Source organism: Macaca nemestrina, chromosome 10 (genome assembly GCF_043159975.1).
Source record: "Macaca nemestrina isolate mMacNem1 chromosome 10, mMacNem.hap1, whole genome shotgun sequence".
Classification (NCBI taxonomy): Eukaryota; Metazoa; Chordata; class Mammalia; order Primates; family Cercopithecidae; genus Macaca; species Macaca nemestrina.
In genome coordinates this window covers 27,957,158-27,976,254 of record NC_092134.1, presented here as the reverse complement: position 1 = coordinate 27,976,254, position 19,097 = coordinate 27,957,158, and the positions used below count along the sequence as shown (strand labels likewise).

At 42.2% G+C, this 19,097-nt stretch overlaps 1 long non-coding RNA gene across 3 annotated transcripts in view; it reads left to right on the top strand.

The window, feature by feature from the left end:
* LOC105497704 (uncharacterized) overlaps positions 1-19,097 on the top strand; it is a 58,907-nt gene that overhangs the window by 1,706 nt on the left and 38,104 nt on the right. For all 3 annotated transcript variants that reach the window (XR_003021740.2, XR_003021739.2, XR_003021738.2), the window contains one exon: positions 1,237-1,480. This is a non-coding gene — a long non-coding RNA (uncharacterized lncRNA). The remainder of the gene's footprint in view (positions 1-1,236; positions 1,481-19,097) is intronic.

Sequence of the window (19,097 nt, the reverse complement as noted above, 5' to 3'; positions counted from 1 at the left end):
AAATACAAAAAATAGCCGGACGTGGTGGTGGGCGCCTGTAATCTCAGCTACTCAGGAGGCTGAGGCAGGAAAATCATTTGAACCCGGGTGGCAGAGGTTGCAGTGAGCCAAGATGGCACCACTGCCCTCCAGCCTGGGCAACAGAGCAAGACTCCGTCTCAAAAAAAAAAAAGAAAAAAAAAGAAATCAGGCAGTATGTATATCACCAAATCAACAGAGGGGATATGGTAATATACAAATTCTACATTCTGCAGAGACCCCTTAGGTATATCACAACCCAATCTGCATTGCTGACACCTCTGACAGTCTAGTATAGTAGCATGCTGCCTGATCACTTGAAAACTCCAACACCGTTATTCCCTTGGTCTGACCAGCGTCAACCTGACCTGAACCATTTTGTGGCCTCCATCTACCATCTTTTCCTCCACAGATTTCTTTCTTCCCTATTCTTTCTTGCCTCCACCACACTCTGTCTTCCCTATAGGTGGAATCATGCTCACACCATATTTCTTCCCTTTCCTCTATTTTATACTAAGTGCTATTCAGTTCATATTACCTCAGCCAGTGTCCCAGACTCTCTTCTCACTGAAATCGTCTTCCTCAAGGCCAGACTCATGCTCTTCCTTCATCCTGATTGTGAGAACAGTACAAGGATAGTATTATTTTAATTTGAAAATATACACTACAAGAAGTTAGTGCCCTCAGAACCCTTGAAAGGGCTCAGACAGCCCCTTGGGAATCACAGCATTTTTCATGTACTGCCTCATCGTCTAATTAAAGTTACTTTTCTTCAAATACTAGTATTCAACATTCAAAAATTGTTTAAGCTATCCCATTACTTTTCTGCATTTTATTGCTACATTATGGGCTAAACATCCTTAGTGGGATTTCTTGGAACTTAAGAACTATTTACAACATTGTTTCTATGGGAAAATGTATCCCAAATTCAAAACAACTAAGTTACAAAACTGGATCTGGAAAGACAACACATGCCTAAATGGTTTTAATTTATCTCATTTGTTAATTCATCCAATCATTCATTCATATATTAAATATAGGCTGCTTAGTGTTAAGCACTGTCTGCCACTTGTTTGATTCTCATTTAAATTCTGAAGGCAAATATCCTCTTCTTTGATAATCTGTGAGAAACTACAGAAGAGAAATTTTTATGTCAACATGAACATTTAAAAATGTTTCATTAAAGAGTATATCTGTTCCTATTAAACTATTATGCAGGTGGATTTTAGAAAGCCACCCCACTGTCTCTGAAATCCCTGGTCAGCTGTGAAGTTGGTGACAGGAAGTACAAAGATAGACAGTCTGGAGTTGTCGTGACGTCTGGAGAGAGAGAGGATGAATTCTATGGAGCTGTAACCTGTGACCCATTAACGGCCAGTGGGGAAAAGGACACAGTGAGACACAAAAAAAGGACCCAGGATGGCCAGGTCAGAGAAGGCCTAGGGCTTCAGGAGTAAGAAAGGTAGGAGTGAAGAAGGCATCGTTTTGGGAAGATGCTTAGCAAACTGCATGGTAGGGCACACACACTGATATTCTTTCCTCTGCCAGTCAAGCCCTTTCTCCTGCCTCTTGTCTGACAAACCCAACCACAATCATCAAATCCCAGTTTAATGTGACTTTTTTGATGAAGTCTTCATTTACTCCTGTCCCTGCAAGCAGAATACATTTTCCTTTCCTTGAGTGTGCTTCAGTAGCACTTGCCGAGATAATTCTAGAATCACACTTACCTCTATTTATTTCTACCTCCAACCTTCCAGTTAGAATGAGCGGGAACTTGGTCTTATTTATTTCTGTAATTAGAGTGCCTAGTACATTACTTAGCACAAAAGCAGTTGCTTGATAAATACTTATTAAAATATAATATGTTATTATAACTTTTACATGATTGATACTCCAGAGTTTAAAAAAGTTTTCATAAATCTCATTTCATTTGATAGCACAATGCTGCTTTTGCCATTAATCATTCTCTGGGTAGCACCAACTGTGTGTTAGACTCTTCTCTAGAAGCTGAGGATATAGTCTGAAGCAAAAAGAAGCCCTTGCCCTAATGGAGTATATATTCTAATAGAGGAAATAATAAGAAATACAAGTTGGTAAGCATACGATAACATTTAGTAAAAGAATAGAGGATCATGGGAAGCGGAAAGGATTCTTTGAGGTGGGCAACTGTTGAGCTGAGAATTGAATCAGGGAAGCCCACCCGGAAGGAAAGAACAAGTGAGAGGGCCCTGAGGCTTGCTCCTCTTTGAGGAGCCTCAGTTTACTTCCCTATGATATGAGAATGGCATTACTAATCACAAGTTGTTTCCATAGACACCTGTCTCTATGTCCTGCATTAGTCAAGACTTTTTAAGTGGCAAATCACAGAAACCTAACTCCAATTGGCTTAAAGAAAACATAAAAGTCTGAAAGAGATTGGATTTCTTAGATCACTTATATGCTGATGAGAATGATCCAGTAGAGTAGGGGGAAAACTAAAGATATGAGAGAGAGGTGACAATTGCAAGAACAAAGTCCTTGACTAGACAAAAAGGAGTAGAATCCAAATCACAACTGATAGGTTTGGGAGGCTGAGGCAGGTCGATCTCTGGAGGCCAGGAGTTCAAGACCACCATGGTGAAACCCTGTCTGTCCTGAAAATACAAGAATTAGCCGAGCATGCGGGTGAGCACCTGTAGTCCCAGCTACTCAGGAGGATGAGGCATGAGAATCGCTTGAACCCAGGAGGCAGAGGTTGCAGTGAGCCGAGATTGCACCACTGCACTCCAGCTTGGGTGACAGAGTGAGACTGTTTTTTAAAAAAAATGCAAAAAAAAAAATCACAAGGGATAGGGATGACCTTAGATAGAAACAAGCAAGGACAGTACGTTCATAGTGATACAAGAACAGTAGGTTGGTAGATTAAATGGGAGGAATGAAGATGTTCTGTTCTGATTGCGTTTATTTTTCTCAGTGAGATAAGAAGCAAGGCCATCAGCCAATGCAATAATGGTCAGATGGTATTGAAGGTTTGAGGAGAGAGGAGATGGCATAAAATAGCCATCTTGGGGCACAGGAAGGTGAGGCATAAGTATCAGTATCCCCATTTTATAAATATTACAACCGAGGCTCAAACAAATGATGTGACAGGGCCCAAATTCTAAATGCCAGGGCTCTGCCCACTGCACCCAAAGAGAAGAAGGAAGTCTGCTCAGTAGGAAGCTTCAGAATACCTAAGTCTAGGATTCCTATCCTTTTACCTCCCAGGTGCCTACGTAGTGTCTGACTCACAACAAATGCTTTTCTTTCTTTTCTTTCCTTTCTTTCTTTCTTTTTTTTTTTTTTTTTTTTGAGATGGAGTCTTGCTTTGTCACCCAGACTGGAGTGCAGTCATGCGATCTCAGCTCACTGCAACCTCTGCTGCCTGGGTTCAAGCGATTCTCCTCCCTCAGCCTCCCAAATAGCTGGGATTACAGGCGCCCCCCCACCATGCCCAGCTAGTTTTTGTATTTTTCGTAGAGATGGGGTTTCAGCATCTTGGCCAGGCTGGTCTTGAACTCCTGACCTCAGGAGCCCAGGAGGTCAAGGCTGCAGTGAGCCATAATTGTGCCTGGACAACAGAGCGAGACCGTGTCTCAAAAATAAAAGTTTTAAAAGTGGATTCTATTGTTGAGGATAAAAAAGGAGGAAATATCATTTTGGGGACAATGGTCTCTGTCACAGTTCCCTAGAATGAGTTAGTCAGAAAAGATTATCTTTAGAATAGGTTTGAGTTAATGGAATAGAAGGGAAAAAATGAAATAGAAAGGAAAAAAAAAAAAAGAAGAGAACACAATGATACACAGAGAAACAAGTTCAAGCAAAGGGTACAGAGAGATGTTCTCAAGTTCTGAAGCCTTCGGCTCAGTTTGTTACCACTCCTGTAACTCTTGGTAGGGATTAAGCCTTGACTTTCCATTCGAACTCATAAAACAAGATAAAGTTTAGGAGAATAATGTCCGAGCCACAAGGTCGCTGACTTTAAACTTCTGCAAAATTAGCAACTTGGTCCTTTGCTATCCATGACTTTCAATGTGGGACTAGTCAGAGCCTGGGAAACACTCCAGAGAAATCCTGGTCTGGCCCTCATCACTTCTGGTCATTGAGCAAGAAGCTCAAGGGAGTAGCAGCATGAATATTCCTAAATTTGAAACCCTGGGTTTATAGAAAAGAGTACTAAGAATAATGAACAGATTAAGAGGAAAGTGTAACATCATAGAAGGATCATCAGCTTTGGAGTTAGCCCTGTGTTCAAGCCCTGGCATTGCAGTTTGCTAGCCGTGAGACTTTGTGCAAGTAAAGTAAATGTATTTAAGCTATCTGAACCTCAGTTCACTTCTCTATGATATGAGCATGATAATGCTCAGTATATCCTGCTTCCGTAGGCACCTATCTATGTGTCTGTACTAATCAGGATTTTTTTCAGTTCCAAATGACAGATCCTAACTCCAACTAGCTTAAGGAAAACATAAAAAACGGGAAGAGTGGGAGCTGCTAGTGGTGGTGGTGGTGATGGTAGTGGTTGGGTTGTGAGGGGGAGCTGGATTTTTTGGATTGTGTAACCAGGAAGGGCGGATGTGATGGCAGAAACTTCCTGGAACTAAGAAGCAAAGCCCTTGGACTCTCTCTTCACCACTCATGCAAACACATCTCTCCATGCTGTCTTTATTCTTTAAAACCTGAGTGTCAGGGTCGTTAGAACCGTATCAGCTGGCAGCTGCAGGCTCCCTTCTGGTCCGAGAGAGGAAAGGGACATCTCCTAGCTTTGGCTTCAAAAATCCTAGAGAAGAACTCTGATTACCCTGACTTCAGACACCTATCTGCCAACTTCTTGGACCCCTAGCTGTGACCGTGTGTGTATATGTGTGTGCATACCACCAGGTACATTGCTGGGCCCGGCCTAGGTCAGGGCCATACCCCTGAGGCCAGAGGAGGCAGGGTCTGTTACCAGAAGAAGGGGGATGGGGAGAGGTACTGCACACACCCAAACATGACTCATGTCTACCCCATGTCTACACATGTCTACCGCATGTCCCAGTCCCAGTCAACCCATCCTTCCTCCCTCACATACCCGACTCCCTTCCTCCTAGTCTATATCTCAGTGAAAAGCATCACCCAGTGGCTGAAGCCAGAAATCTGGGAGCCAAGCTGTATTCTTTCCTCTTGCTTATCTCCCACTTGCCATAAATTCTCAAGCCCTAGGGCTCTGCCCACTAATTCATCACACATCTGTCCAGTTCATCAACCTCTCTGACCCTGCTCCAGCACAGACCTCACCAGCTTGTGCTGCTCACAAGGACTGGTCCTCTTGCTCCTGGTCGTATCTCTCTCCCCCTGCTGTAACTTCCACACTCTGGTGACAGTTATTTTTCCAAAATGATGGTCCTGTCTCTTCCCTGCCCAACATTTTTTAGTGATGCCTCATGAAGGCCAGCTATATAGTTTGTGGGGCCCAGAGTAAAATGTTCAGAATGCAAGGGAAAAGTGTCGTTAGCTAGATTGAAATAGAAAGATTTTTGCTTTTTCATAGTTTCTGTCTCGACTTGTCGTGGTGTTTTTATTTATTAGTGTTCTAAGTAAAGAAAAATTTGAATTATAAATTATTAATATAACCTTTACTGTTCATCTTTATATTGTGCAATGCCAGTTTTGCTGAAAATATAAGAGCATTTAATGCATATGTGGAATCACTGAAGTTATGCAATTTGTATTTTCAGCCCATTGTATTTCATTCTTACCACGACAGAGGAAATGCTGAACAAACTAACCCCCTGTTTTACACTATTTCACTTCTTGATGAGTACCTTGTACAAGTACCTTGTACTTGCATTGAGTCTTGCCAAACTCCCACACACAGTAGCTGCAGTGGAATTCTGTGCCCACGGGGCATCATGAACATATTTAAAGGAATTGGCGAGAAAAAGTGAACATACATAGTGCACACATCTCCTCTGCTCATGCTCCAGGACAAGCGAATGAAACACAAGTTCTAAGATAAAATTATTAAGAATTTCAAGACTGTCGACAGCAGAGCATTAAACCAACCATGGAGCCCTTCGGAGTGCAGGGGCCTAGTGCAGTAAAGTGCACAGGCCACATGCCCACGAAGTTGGTCCTGTTTCCTATTTTCTGTATCACACAGCTACAAACAAAAGACTAAGCTTTTTGTGATTAGGCCTAAGCCTCATTTCTTTCCTTTCTCCTACCTTCTTTGCCCCACAGAAATCTCTGCTTCTGCAAATATGATCTATTTGCAGTTCTCTGTCACCATTCTCATTGCCTGGAATGCCTGGAAGCCCCTGCTCATCCTAAGTCTCAGTTGTTTGAAGGCTGCCCCTCTGTAGACTGCCCCAGCTCTCCCAGAAAGACTGGATGCTCTTCTGTGTTTCCCTGCACTTTGATGCAGCCTGTGGTCATTAGATATTTCATTGCAATTTTTTGTGTGTCTCTTCCCAAGAGTATAAGCTCATTGAGGGCAGGAACTGTTTCTTTTCTTTTTTGAATACAGTGTCCAATAGTATCTAGCAAATGATAGGAGTTCACTCAATAAAATATTTGTAAATGGAAGGAGCAATAAAACAATGCCTGGCATACGGTAGGTACTCATTAATTAAATGAGTCTTTTAAAAATATTCACTGAGGCCAGGCATGGTGGTTCACACCTGTAATCCAAGCACTTTGGGAGACCAAAATGGGAGGATTGCTTGAGGCCAGTAATTCTAGACCAGCCTGGGCAACACAGGGAGACCTGTCTCTACAAAATATTTAAAAATTAGTTGGATGTGGTGGCACATGCCAGTATTCCCAGCTACTTGAAAGGCTGAGATGGGAGGGTCACTTGAGCATGGGAGGTCAAGGCTGCAGTAAGCCATGATTGTGCCACTGTACTCCAGTCTGGGCAATAGAGTGAGACTTGGTCTCAAAAAAAAAAAAAAAAAAAAAATCACTGAATGCCTACTATGGAATGAGACCTGTGCCATGTCAGTCCTTCCTTCCTTTAGCAAGCATTTATTGAGTGTCTACTGCATGTCAGGATCTATGCTAAGAGCTGGGAACACATTGGTGAACAAGGTAGGCAGAATACCTTCCTTCCACGACCTTACATTCTAGTTGCCTCTTAGTGAATGTCATTTCACTTCCTCTCCTTCTCACTGTGCCTCCCACGAGTAACCGGATCAAGTCATGCATATTTTAAGACTTTATCTGCTTCCACCTTCTGCTCAGGATTCTCTTTCTTTGCTCCATTCTCAGATACCGAAAGATGGATGCTCGGTCTTGCCAGAGTTATCATTCTTTTTTTCTCCAACCACTGCAGAGATCAACATAGAATGAACACCATCCTGGCTAACATGGTGAAACCCCATCTCTACTAAAAATACAAAAAACTAGCCGGGCGTGGTGGCGGGCGCCTGTAGTCCTAGCTACTCAGAGGCTGAGGCAGGAGAATGGCGTGAACCTGGGAGGCGGAGCTTGCAGTGAGCCGAGATTGCACCACTGCACTCCAGCCTGGGTGACACAGCGAGACTCCGTCTCAAAAAAAAAAAAAAAAACATAGAATGAACATGAAATTAGTCCCTTAGCTGCTGCAAGAGCTGCCCCAGCTCCTGGGCCAGGGCTCAAGACTTCTCACTAAATTCTCACAGAGGTCCCCCCCCCGAGACTTGAGAAAGCCACTACAGGTTGAATACTGTTGTACTAGTATGTTCTCACACTGCTATAAAGAACTGCCCGAGACTGGGTAATTTATAAAGAAAAGAGATTTAATTGACTCACAGTTCCACATGGCTGAGGAGGCCTCAGGAAACCTACAATCATGGTGGAAAGCAAAGAGGAAGCAAAGACCTTCCCGACATGGCGGTAGAAGAGAGAAATGCAACAGGGGGAAATACCAGACACTTATGAAACTGTCAGATCTTGTGAGAACTCACTCACCGTCATGAGAATAGCATCGGGGAAACCGTCCCCATAATTCGATCACCTCCTTCCCTTGACACGTGGGGAATACAATTCAAGATGAGATTTGGGTGGGGATACAGACCCAAAGTATATCAACTGTTTTCCATCGCTCCCCCTCAGTTAATAGCTTCTCTAACAAATTTGAGGTTTATTTATTTGCAAAACATACCGTATCTGGTCATCAAAACTGCACGTGGCTCATTTGGAGTGCAGTTGGTTACAGTGCTCAAATCCGGGTAACCAGAGAGAACAGATTCGTTGTTTGATGCTTAGATTCTTGATGACATAGGTCTATTTTCCATCCTCCCCCTTTTTTCTCCCCATCCCTCAGTCCACCAACCTTCTCCCTTCATGTAATTTCAAAGTGTTCTCCAGTAGAGAAGAATGTCACGAAGACCTCCTTTATAGAAGTACGCTTACTCATACATAGCTTATTTTTCACTAATGTTCTAGCTAGGATGAAATCTTTCAGGCTTAATCATGTCTAAAAGAAGAAATATTTTGGAAAGTTTCTTCTTTCTAAAAGAAGAAACTTTGAGCAAACACACTTCAGAAACCATTGAGGATTTAGAAAAGCAAGTTGTAGATGTGTTTTAGGTGAAGAAGTTTCATGAGGGTCATAATTACTTTCGGCAAGCCTCTGTTAAGTCCTAGGCACTGTGGAATAGCTTGGACTCCCTGAAGATACCTTTGTTGAATAGTTTGGGTCCCTCAGGGCACGTTAGAGGCTAGATTGGCCATGTCTACGGCCTCAGCCGCTCACTGCACTTCATTAATTTAAATGACTCCAATGAGCTCTGACATACTGGAAGTGAGAGTGGGTTGTTGGATCCAATGACCACTTGAAATCATTCCCAACCCACAAATAAGTTTTCATGGAATTCTCATTCCTGAATAAAGTTAAATCACGATTTTGACACACTGTGGAGGACTCGGCTCTTAGTCATAGCTCTCTGAGTCACTCTGCTCACCCAGAAGGTCACTGAAGATTCAAATGAGGCAGATAGGATTGTCCATCTCTGCTGGAAAATTGTTCTGTAGCAGCTTTGCCTATCTGTTACAACATTTTGGAATGCTTGGGATAGAATAACAAGAACAGCAACAACCATCATAGACTGTGATACCTGCCATACAAAGAGGCCTAATGTATGTTAGTTGTTGTGTTAGGTGCTTATATAATTGAGGTTGACAACCACACAAAGCATGTATCATTATTCTTATTGTGTGTATTAGGAAACAGAGATTTATATAGCAGGTTTGAAGGTGGTATTGGGATTTGGGCTTAGATCTAGCTGACTCTGATGCCTGTGCTTTGCCCACCACATTGAACCGCCCTGAAAATGTGAATCTATATCATTGAAGAAAAGTCTTTGATACCCCAATTACCCTGATGTGATTATTACACATTGTATGCCTGAATCAGAACATCACATGTACGTCATGAATACATATACCTATTATGTACCTGTAATTATTAAAAATATTTAATTCTTTTTAAAAAATGGGAGCAACGGAAATATATGGAGAAGGAGTATTCTTGTGGGAAGTTTCCTTTGATGTAGCATTTTTAGGAACACAATGTTTTTTTCCCCACATAATTGAATTGTCAGTTTGTTATTTAAAAAATACTTTTGAGGAGGATCAGAAAATCTTGGGAGAAAAGTGCGTTTGTTCTTCTTAGCCTTATTAAACAAAGTAGACAGAATGTAACATTCTATTCTTGGTGTGTTAAGGCCATTTTTATGAGCATGAATTGTGATTCTCTAACATGAATAGTGCTATCCCTGGAGCCACGGAAGGCTGTCTATGAGGGAGAGGGGGTTTCCTCTATATTAACCAACATGAGTCCCTTTTTTTAATTTTTGTTTTGAGGGATGTCAAAGTCATCCCTCAAGACCCTACTTAATCATCTTCCTTGGAGACCACCTCTGACCCCAAGGTGGAATGCTTCTCATTCAAGCTTCACCCAGCCCTTACATACTTCCATATGGCACGTGGCCCCTTGCACTGTAAGGATCTCTTTATAGGCAGGTGTTTCCACCTGCACCTGACTGCACTGTGCTGGAGGACATCCTTCCCTTGTGTGCCCCGGTCCCTGCTTGGTACAGCCCAAGCACGGAGTGGTCTCTCAATACATATTTCCAGAATGAATGAGTGTTTATACCATAGATGACAAAAAGGGAGTGAATTACTTTTTCATTATAATTGGGGGTTGTCATTGAGGTCAGAGTAGCAAAATGTATAAATCTTTTTTTCTGAATGCTTTTCATATTAAATATGAATTTTTGGTGTTTCACTCTCCAGTCTTCAAATGTGAAGCTGGCTCTATGGTTTCTGTGTGCCTATGTCATTATGTATGACTTTGGTTCTATGGCTGAGGTCATTTTAGGCTGTGGGCAGACCTCCCCACCTCTGCCTGTGCTGCAAGGCTCCACTTGATCCAAATCCCATATTCTCTCCTCACCCGTCGCCCTTCCTTGACTTCCTCATGAGAGGTGAGTTTCTCTAGCCTCTGACTCTCTATAGAGAGGTCAGCAGACAAGTTTCTAGACCAGTTCTTCTCCCGCGGGTGTACACAGTGGTCGTCTTGTTGATAGCAGAATTCCATTCCCTGATGATCTGGCGTTTGCCGCATTGTTGCTCACTGAATTTGCAAGTAAAGCTCCCTGGTGGACAGAGGAAGGGTCTTTCCTCAGCCCCTCCCTGCAGCGAGGGTCCAGTAGTGATTAATGCACGCGCTAGGAGGGAAGTCAGCCCTGTATTTGGGCCTGTTTTGATCACTCACAGCTGTTTACTTAGCATCTCTACTGTGAAGATGATACAAGTCCCTACCTCATATGGTTTTTACAAGGATTAAATAAAATCATACATGGGAAGCATACTATCATTTCTGGCATACAATAAGAATACAATAACAAAAGCTACTAATTTTTGCCCAAGATTGGGGGAGGGCAATCGGTGATATTAATAAATTTTATTTCCTAGCTGAAGGATTCCAGTTGCCTCATCTAAACCTTTGAGGGAAGGTTTTTTGTTTGTTTGTTTGTTTGAGGTTGTTACAAAACACTTCGTCTAAGAAGCAGAAAAACCCAATCCAGTATCAAGATTAGGTTCAACTGTTAGTAGCACAGCCCCGTTCCCTACTCCCTGAATAACCATGGCTTAAACACACAGATTTTCTTTCTCACATAAAAGTCCAGAATTGTCAATCTAGGGCTAATGTGGTAGCTTTTCTTCATGAGATCCTCAGGGATCTAGGCTCCCTCTATCCTGAAACTCCAGCATATAGCCTCCATAGGTTACATCATGGCCCAAGAAGGCTGCTCAGCTCCAGCCATTGAATCTACACTGAAGGCAGAAAGTAGAAAGGGGCAAGGAAGAAATAGTAAATGGTATTTGCTAGCTCTTTTATGGAAGATTTCAGAAGCTGCCATATGACACTTTCACTTATATCCCATTGGACTGAACTGAGTCACATGGCCATACTTAGCTGCAAAGGAGGTTGGGAAATTCAGTCTTTATCTTGGCATTGCTCTGTGCCCAGCCAGAAATCAGGAGTTCTATTACAATGGAGGAAAGGGAAAATGAATATTGAAATCAGTCTCTGCCGCACAAACTCATCCACTTCTTATTATATTCATTACATTCAAGGGATTGAAGTGAGGTCCCTAAAACCTCACTGTATTCTTTTCAGTCGATCATAACAGGACTCAGCATTATGCCTGACACTGATACATATGCAATAAATCTGGGCATTGGGAATGCAAAGATAAATAAGGAACAATTCTTCCCTAAATAAAAGTGGTATAAAGGTTTCTGTGCTGTACCAGTGGTAGTTTCAAAGTATTACTGGATATGGAGGAAGGGATGATTGAGTTTCTGGAGGGTCACAGTGGACGGTCTTGGAAGGCCTCACAGAGAACAGCTTTTGTTTGGGACCTTGGTGAATAAAGAGGACTTTCTTAGAAATAAGCAGATACAAGCCAAAAATCAACTGCTGGGTGCATTCCCAGCTATAGGCAAGAAATTCTTGGCTCAAATATGTGAATTCAAGCAAAGAATTAGGAAAAAATGGAGAGGGAAAGTCCTTTGCCTCCTCCCACCTATGTGCAACCAAGGAACCAGAAAGAAAGAATGGAACACAATGGTTATTTTTTAATTTCAATAGTAAGACATGGCTAGGCCATTTATTGCTGTAGTCCAAGTTTTTCCTCTGAAATATTGGATACTTTTCCTGCTGAAGAACAAATCTAGCATAAGGTTAATGAGCAGAGGGCCCCATTTTTAGAAACAGGTTAAACATATTGTACTGTGGAATTCACTGATGTATGCATGATATGAAATTTCTGCTAAAATATCTCTAAAAATCTCATTAGGAGAGTAACCAGAGATCCTGAAAAACAGCTCTAATAATGACAATAAAAGCAATCTCACCTAGTTTATTATTACAAATGGGGAAATGAAACTATGAAGTTATGTAGCCTAGCAAAGTCATGGGGCATTATTACAGAAGGAGCTCAGATTTTCTCGTTCCTATGAATGTTTGGTTCCCTCAGTTACTAAACCTCTTTTGCATATGGACATATAGTTATTTCCTACACTGCATACATATAAGGTTCCAAATTACACTTTGTTTTCTGTTTTGCTCCAATGTACATAAAAGTTCACATGTACAACCTGAAAAAACTTACAGTTGACTGTGCCAAGTCTTGATGTCTTTCTTCATGCCTTTGGATAACAATGTAAACAACTGGGACAGTGCTGTTACAAAACTAAATTTATAAATGTGGAAGCCATAATACGTCAAAACTGGACTCAACATATTCTGAAGGCATTGCTTCCTAAAAGAAAACAAAGTAACTCTAGTTCATCAGAATCCAGGGAAGAAGAGAAAACCTATCCAGCCATCTGTAGTACAGCTGAGTCTATGACACATACCTTCCAGGGGTTGCTTTGGGAGCCTCAGAGAAACGTGGAGTACATCCAAAAGAAAAATACAAGGTCCGTATACAAAATATGCTACACTCAGCAGGAAAAATAAGGGCAAAATAAAATGCTGGGGTTTTTTTTAATGCTAATAAACTTGAAGGGCCCATTTTGAAATAATTTCATTATGTGACTGTCAAGAAAATGCCATAAAAGTCTCACAGACATAGATAACTGCCACCTTCACTTTGTAAAATGTCTTGTTGCCCACTGATTTTGTATTCTAGCGGGCTTAATGCTTTTTCTCTATCCTTTTACTGTTAATTCCCTCTGCTTTTACATTTTTGAGGAAAGGGTTTTCATTTCACAAGTCAGGTAGGGTTTTCTCAGTGTTTTGGATTTTCACATCCTAGGAACTTCTGTTTTTGACTGCTAAGAACCCATCAACCTCCTGGCCAGGGTCTTCCTGTACCCGAGCTGTGCCCAGGTTTCCAGTATAAGAAGTTGCAAGGTGACAAACTCAGTCTGAGGGGCTGTGTGGCCTTGAGCATGCAGATCCTGGGTTTGACTAGTGCCACTGCCACTCTGTGTGATGTTGGATAACTGACTTACCCACTCTGTGCCTCAGGGGCCTTGCTGTAAATTGAGGATAATGATAGTGCCTCCCTCATGAGGTTATTGAGAGGATGCAATGGTTGGCTAGCCCATTGTGAGTGCTAGGGATATATTAGCTATTATCATTATTGCATTCTAATATCCCAGGAAGATATTTATGTTTGTGGCAAATATTCCTTAATATGTTCTTTAATATGATGTGTACTGAAGTGGAGAGTTCAGTTGTCAAAGTTGAAAGATCTTGGTTTGAGACTCAGCATTGCCACATTCTAAATATGTTGCTTTGGGTGAAATATGGAACCCGCCTGGGCTTCAGTTTTCTCAACCGTGAAATGTGCAGGGGATGGGGAACTGGATAATTTCTCATTTATTCATTTAACAAATATTTGTCAGACACTTAACATTCATCTCCAAAATCTATGTGATTGTTGTAAGCATTTTATATGGACTCAATATGATCCCAGGTATTTTCTAGTAGAGTTGTTTGTCAGGGGTTCTCCCGTGTCACATTTTTCTCATGTAGATGAGCAGTGGATTTAATGTTTCTGTGGCTTAGGGATCTCTTTGGGTATCTGGTGGATGTGGAGCAACCTCTCCACATGCTGATGTACACACAGGCCAGACAGAATTTGGGCACAACCTAGGGGCTGGCTGACAGCTTTGCAGTCTATTTGCGGCTCTCTGGGGCCCTAAGAGCAGTGTACAGATTGAGAGTTGGGCCACTCAGATTCTGCCTAGCTGGGAATCCCAGGAATCAGTAGGAAAAGGAATATGGTGGCAGCTACCCATTTGAAGATCAACTGAATAAGACACTAAACACTAACACAGGCAGAAAGGTCTCTGTCAACCAGTTGACAACTCCTGCTACAGGTGAAACCAGGGAATGAAAACTTTTTTTGTCTTTTTGCAAGACTAAGTCTTGCTATGTTACCCAGGCTGGAGAGTAGTGGCGTGGTCATAGCTCACTGCAGCCTCGAATTGCTGGGCTCAAGCACTCCTCCTACCTCAGCCGCCTGAGTAGCTGGGACTACAGGCACGCACACCACACTTGGCTAATTTCTAAATCTTTTTGTAGAGGCAGGATCTCACTATGTTGCCCAGGCTGGTCTCAAACTCCTGGCCTCAAGTAATCCTCCTGCCGTGGCCTCCCAAAGTGCTGGGATTACAAGTGTGAGCCACTGCACCTGTAAGGAATGAAAACCTTAAAAAATATGGTGTATGTGGATAATCTAACTCCCATGCTCAAACCCTCCCATGTTCCCATTATACATGCTGTAGAATCCAAGGTCCTCTCCATGGCCTGCGGGGATGTACCTGGTCGGGCTCCAGGCCTCCTTATTTCACTCCAACAATGCCACCCTATTGTCTGTTTCCAAACACATGCAGTAGGCTCCCTTTCTTTCTGTTCGGGGTTCTCTCAACCTAGATCTTCTCATGAAGTCTTTCTTGTGACTCAGGTCTCAGCCCACTGAATCGAAAGTACTTCTCAGACACTCTCTATTGTGTATGTTTCTTCTATTCCCACCACTTGTCACCATCACAGTTCCCACATTTATGTATATGTTTATTGTTGGTTTTCAACTTGAAGGATATACTTCTCATGAGAGTAGGAGGGACTTTGTCCCATTCCTTGCTGTATTCTCAAGGTTGAGCAGAGTACCCAGTACACAGTTGGAGCTTGATCGGAAGTTGTCAGTTAAATGAATGAATAAATACATGGGTGAGTGAGGACAGTCATTGGGAAACTTGCTCTCCTCTCCATCCTATTAGGTTGGTGCAAAAGTAATTGCAAAAGTAATTGTACCAACCTAATAGAATGGAGGGGAGAGCAGGTTTGCTGACAACACCAAATGCTGGCAAGGATGTAGAGCAACAGGAACTCTCATTCATTGCTGGTGGGAATGCAAAATGGTACAGCCACTTTGGAAGACAGTTTGGCTGTTTCTTACAAAAATACACGTACTTTTAGCATATGATCCAGTAATTGTGCTCCTTGGTATTGACCCAAATGAATTAAAAACTTACGTCCACACAAAAACCTGTGCATGGATGTTAATAGCAGCTTTAATTATAATTAACAAAACTTGGAAGCAACCAAGATGTCTTTCAGTAGGCGAATGGATACATTGCTTTTATGGCAAAAGTCTCAATTACTTTTGCGCCAACCCAATAATATCATGCTATTAACAGAGGAGGCGGCGTGGGGTGAGGAAATTCCATTAAGAAAGTCTCAGATGAGTCTCAGCATCAAGGTGATGTAGCACATTGAGGAACACAGAACCTGGATCAGTCTGGCTAGATTCAGTCCATAGCTCTGTGATGTCTGGTAAGTTCCTAAGAGCACCATATATTAACTGATTGTGCCATTGGAGCTACGGGTAAGTTCTTTAAACTGTCTGCAAAATGGAGGTGATAGTAAAAGTACTTGTTATTGTTTTGAGTACTAAATGCAATCATACATACAAAGCTCTTAGAATAGTGGCTAGCAGGTGGGCATGGTGGCTCAGGCCTGTAATTCCAGCACTTTGGGAGACGGAGGTGGGAGGATCGCTTGAGCCCAGGAGTTGGAGATCAGCCTGGGCAACATGATGAAACCCTGTCTGTACACAAAATACAAAAAATTAGCTGGGTGTGGTGGTGTGTGCTTGTAGTTCCAGTTACTCAGGAGGCTGAGGTGGGAGGATGACTTGAGACTAGGAGATAGAAGTTGTGGTGAGCCATGATTGCACCACTGCACTTCAGCCTGGGGGAGAGTGAGACTCTGTCTCAAAAAAAAAAAAAAAAAAAAAAAAACATTGCTATTAGGTCATTGTTTGTAAAACTTTAAGCCTCTGCATTCATGTCCACCTCCTGCCCCTACCTCATCATCAGCTTTTCCAAATGTTGAGCATTGCCCAGTAAGACAAGAGCCTGCCTCAGAGGTTCTCAGAATTCTCCCCATGACACACCCATGTGCTATGGAATTTCTAGGTTCCTCCCATTTGGCTTTACTCCCTCCCTTTCCCTCTTACTAAAGAAAGCATTTTGGAAAACAGGTGAAAGATGAAGTTATTATAAAGATAATCTTGCATCTTTTTAAACTTAAGAATAAAGTGTAAATCATTAGAAAACTTGATTATTTGTCAAATGACCAAGACAAATGAGATTGAAAACCACTGGCCTTCATGGTGTGCTTAGCAAGAAAGGGACTGAAAATGAAATGGGTAAGAAAGCCCTGAACAGTAACTCCTGTGGTCCCAGGCAGTAGCCAGTGACGTTACCTGGAAGTGTTACGGAACCAGCTCCCAGTGAAGGACTTTTCATGAGTCCCACCAGGAAGTGACACTGTTTCCCAAAAGTAATAGAATTGGATCCCTTCCCCTCCACAAGGGAACTGCCAGAGCTGTGTCCTCAAGCAAACAGAAAGAGATGTTGGATAACCCCCTCTGGGATACGTAGTACATCGTTGACACTTTGTAGGGCTAGCCTTCCTCAGCAATGTAAGTGATGTAAAAAATGGTGCCGAAATATGAACAACAAGAAGATACCACTACACACCTATCAGAATGGCCAAAATCCAAAATGCGCACAACACAAAATGGTGGGAAGGATGTAGAACAACAGGAACTCTCATCCATTGCTGGTGGGAATGCAAAATGGTACAGCCACTTTTGAAGACAGTTTGGCTGTTTCTTACAAAACTATGTATACTCTTACCATATGATCCAGCAATTGTGCTCCTTGGTATTGACCCAAATGAATTAAAAACTTATATCCACACAAAAACCTGCACATGGATGTTAATAGCAGCTTTAATAATAATTGACAAAACTTGGAAGCAACTGAGGTGTCTTTCAGTAGGCAAACGGATAAACTAGGGTACATTTAGACAATGAACTATAATTCAGTGCTTGAAAGAAATGAACCATCCAGCCATGAATAGATATGGAGGAAACTTCAAAAAATATTATAAAGTGAAAAAGCCCATCTGAAAAAGGCTACATACTGTATGGTTCCACCTATGTGACATCTAGAAACGGCAGAACTGTGAAGAGAGTGAAAGTACCAGTGGTTGCCAAGGGTTGCGAGGAGGGAGGAATGAAGAGCAGAACCCCGAGAAATTTTAGGGAATCCAAACTGTCCTGTAAGATACTCTAATGGTAGGTACATGTCGTTATACATTTGCCAATACTCACAGAATGTACAACACCAAGAGTGTCAACTATGGACTTTAGGCAATAATGAGATGACAATGTAGGCTCGTCCACTGTAACAAATGCAGCCACTCCCGTGTGGGGGTGTTGACAGTGTGGGAGGCTGTGTTGTGGGGGGCAGAGACTATATGGGAGCTCTTTGTACTATCTATTCAATTTTGCTGTGAAGCGAAAGCTACTCTAAAAAATCAATTCTATTTAAAAAACCCTATAGATTAAAGCTTGAAAAATCCATGGAGCAGAGATCTGGAATAAGTAGCCCCATGCAGGAAGTCCCGTCCCAGCATATCAGAGTGGTAGACACAGAACGTCAGCAGAACAAATCATTCCAGCCCAAAGATCAGAAGAAAAAGACTTATCTTGACCAATCCTTTCCTTAGGGTTCTTTTCTTAGGGTTGCACTTCCTTTGTGAGGAGGGAATGGGAAAATGATAGTCAGACCCCACCAAGTGGTGGTTTATGATAGAATTGTATTAACTAAATAATAAAATGTATATAGTTCTCCTCTCTATTGTGTTCAATTGCACTCTTCATTTTGTGGTCTTTGTAAAACCCCAAAAGGAAGTCTTTGGAAAGCCACAGTTATGGATCTATATATCTCAACTGGGTTGTGTGACTGTCTCAGTTTTCGTTCTTCCCAAACCAGACCCTGAGACAAAAATTTGAGTATAAGTCATTTATTTGGGAAGTGCAGGGAATACTGGTAGGAAAGGGGGATGTGACACAGGAAAGGAAGCTAGTAAAGACTCCATTTTAAAAAAAAATTTTATTATTATTATTATTATTATTATTATTATTTTTGAGATGGAGTCTTGCTCTGTCGCCCCAGCCTGGAGTGCAATGGTGCAATCTCAGCTCACTGCAACCTCTGCCTCCCACGTTCAAGCGATTCTCCTGCCTTAGCCTCCTGAGTAGCTGGGATTACAGGCGCCTGCCACCATGCCCAGCTAATTTTTGTATTTTTTAGTAGAGACGGGGTTTCACCATGTTGGTCAGGCTGGTCTTGAACTCCTGACCTCAGGTGATCCACCCGCTTCGGCCTTCCAAAGTGCTGGGATTACAGGCATGAGCCACCGTGCCTAGCCGAGGCTCCATTATTAAACCAACCACTGCTGTGGGCAATTGAAATGTAATTTTACAGGGATGTTCTGAAAAATGGCATTAAAAACATATCTCAGAATAATTCTTCCTGAGTAGCAAGTGGCTAGGAGAGATAGATTTAGAGGGCTATTGGAGTGGAGAGAGGCTGTGGTCATTTCCTGGTGCTTCTCTGCACAAGCATATGTCAGTTAGACTAGCTTCCCATGGTTCCAAAAAGAGCCTCCAGGCCCTCAAGGCCCACACTGGGAGCTGTGTCAGCTGGAGCTTAGT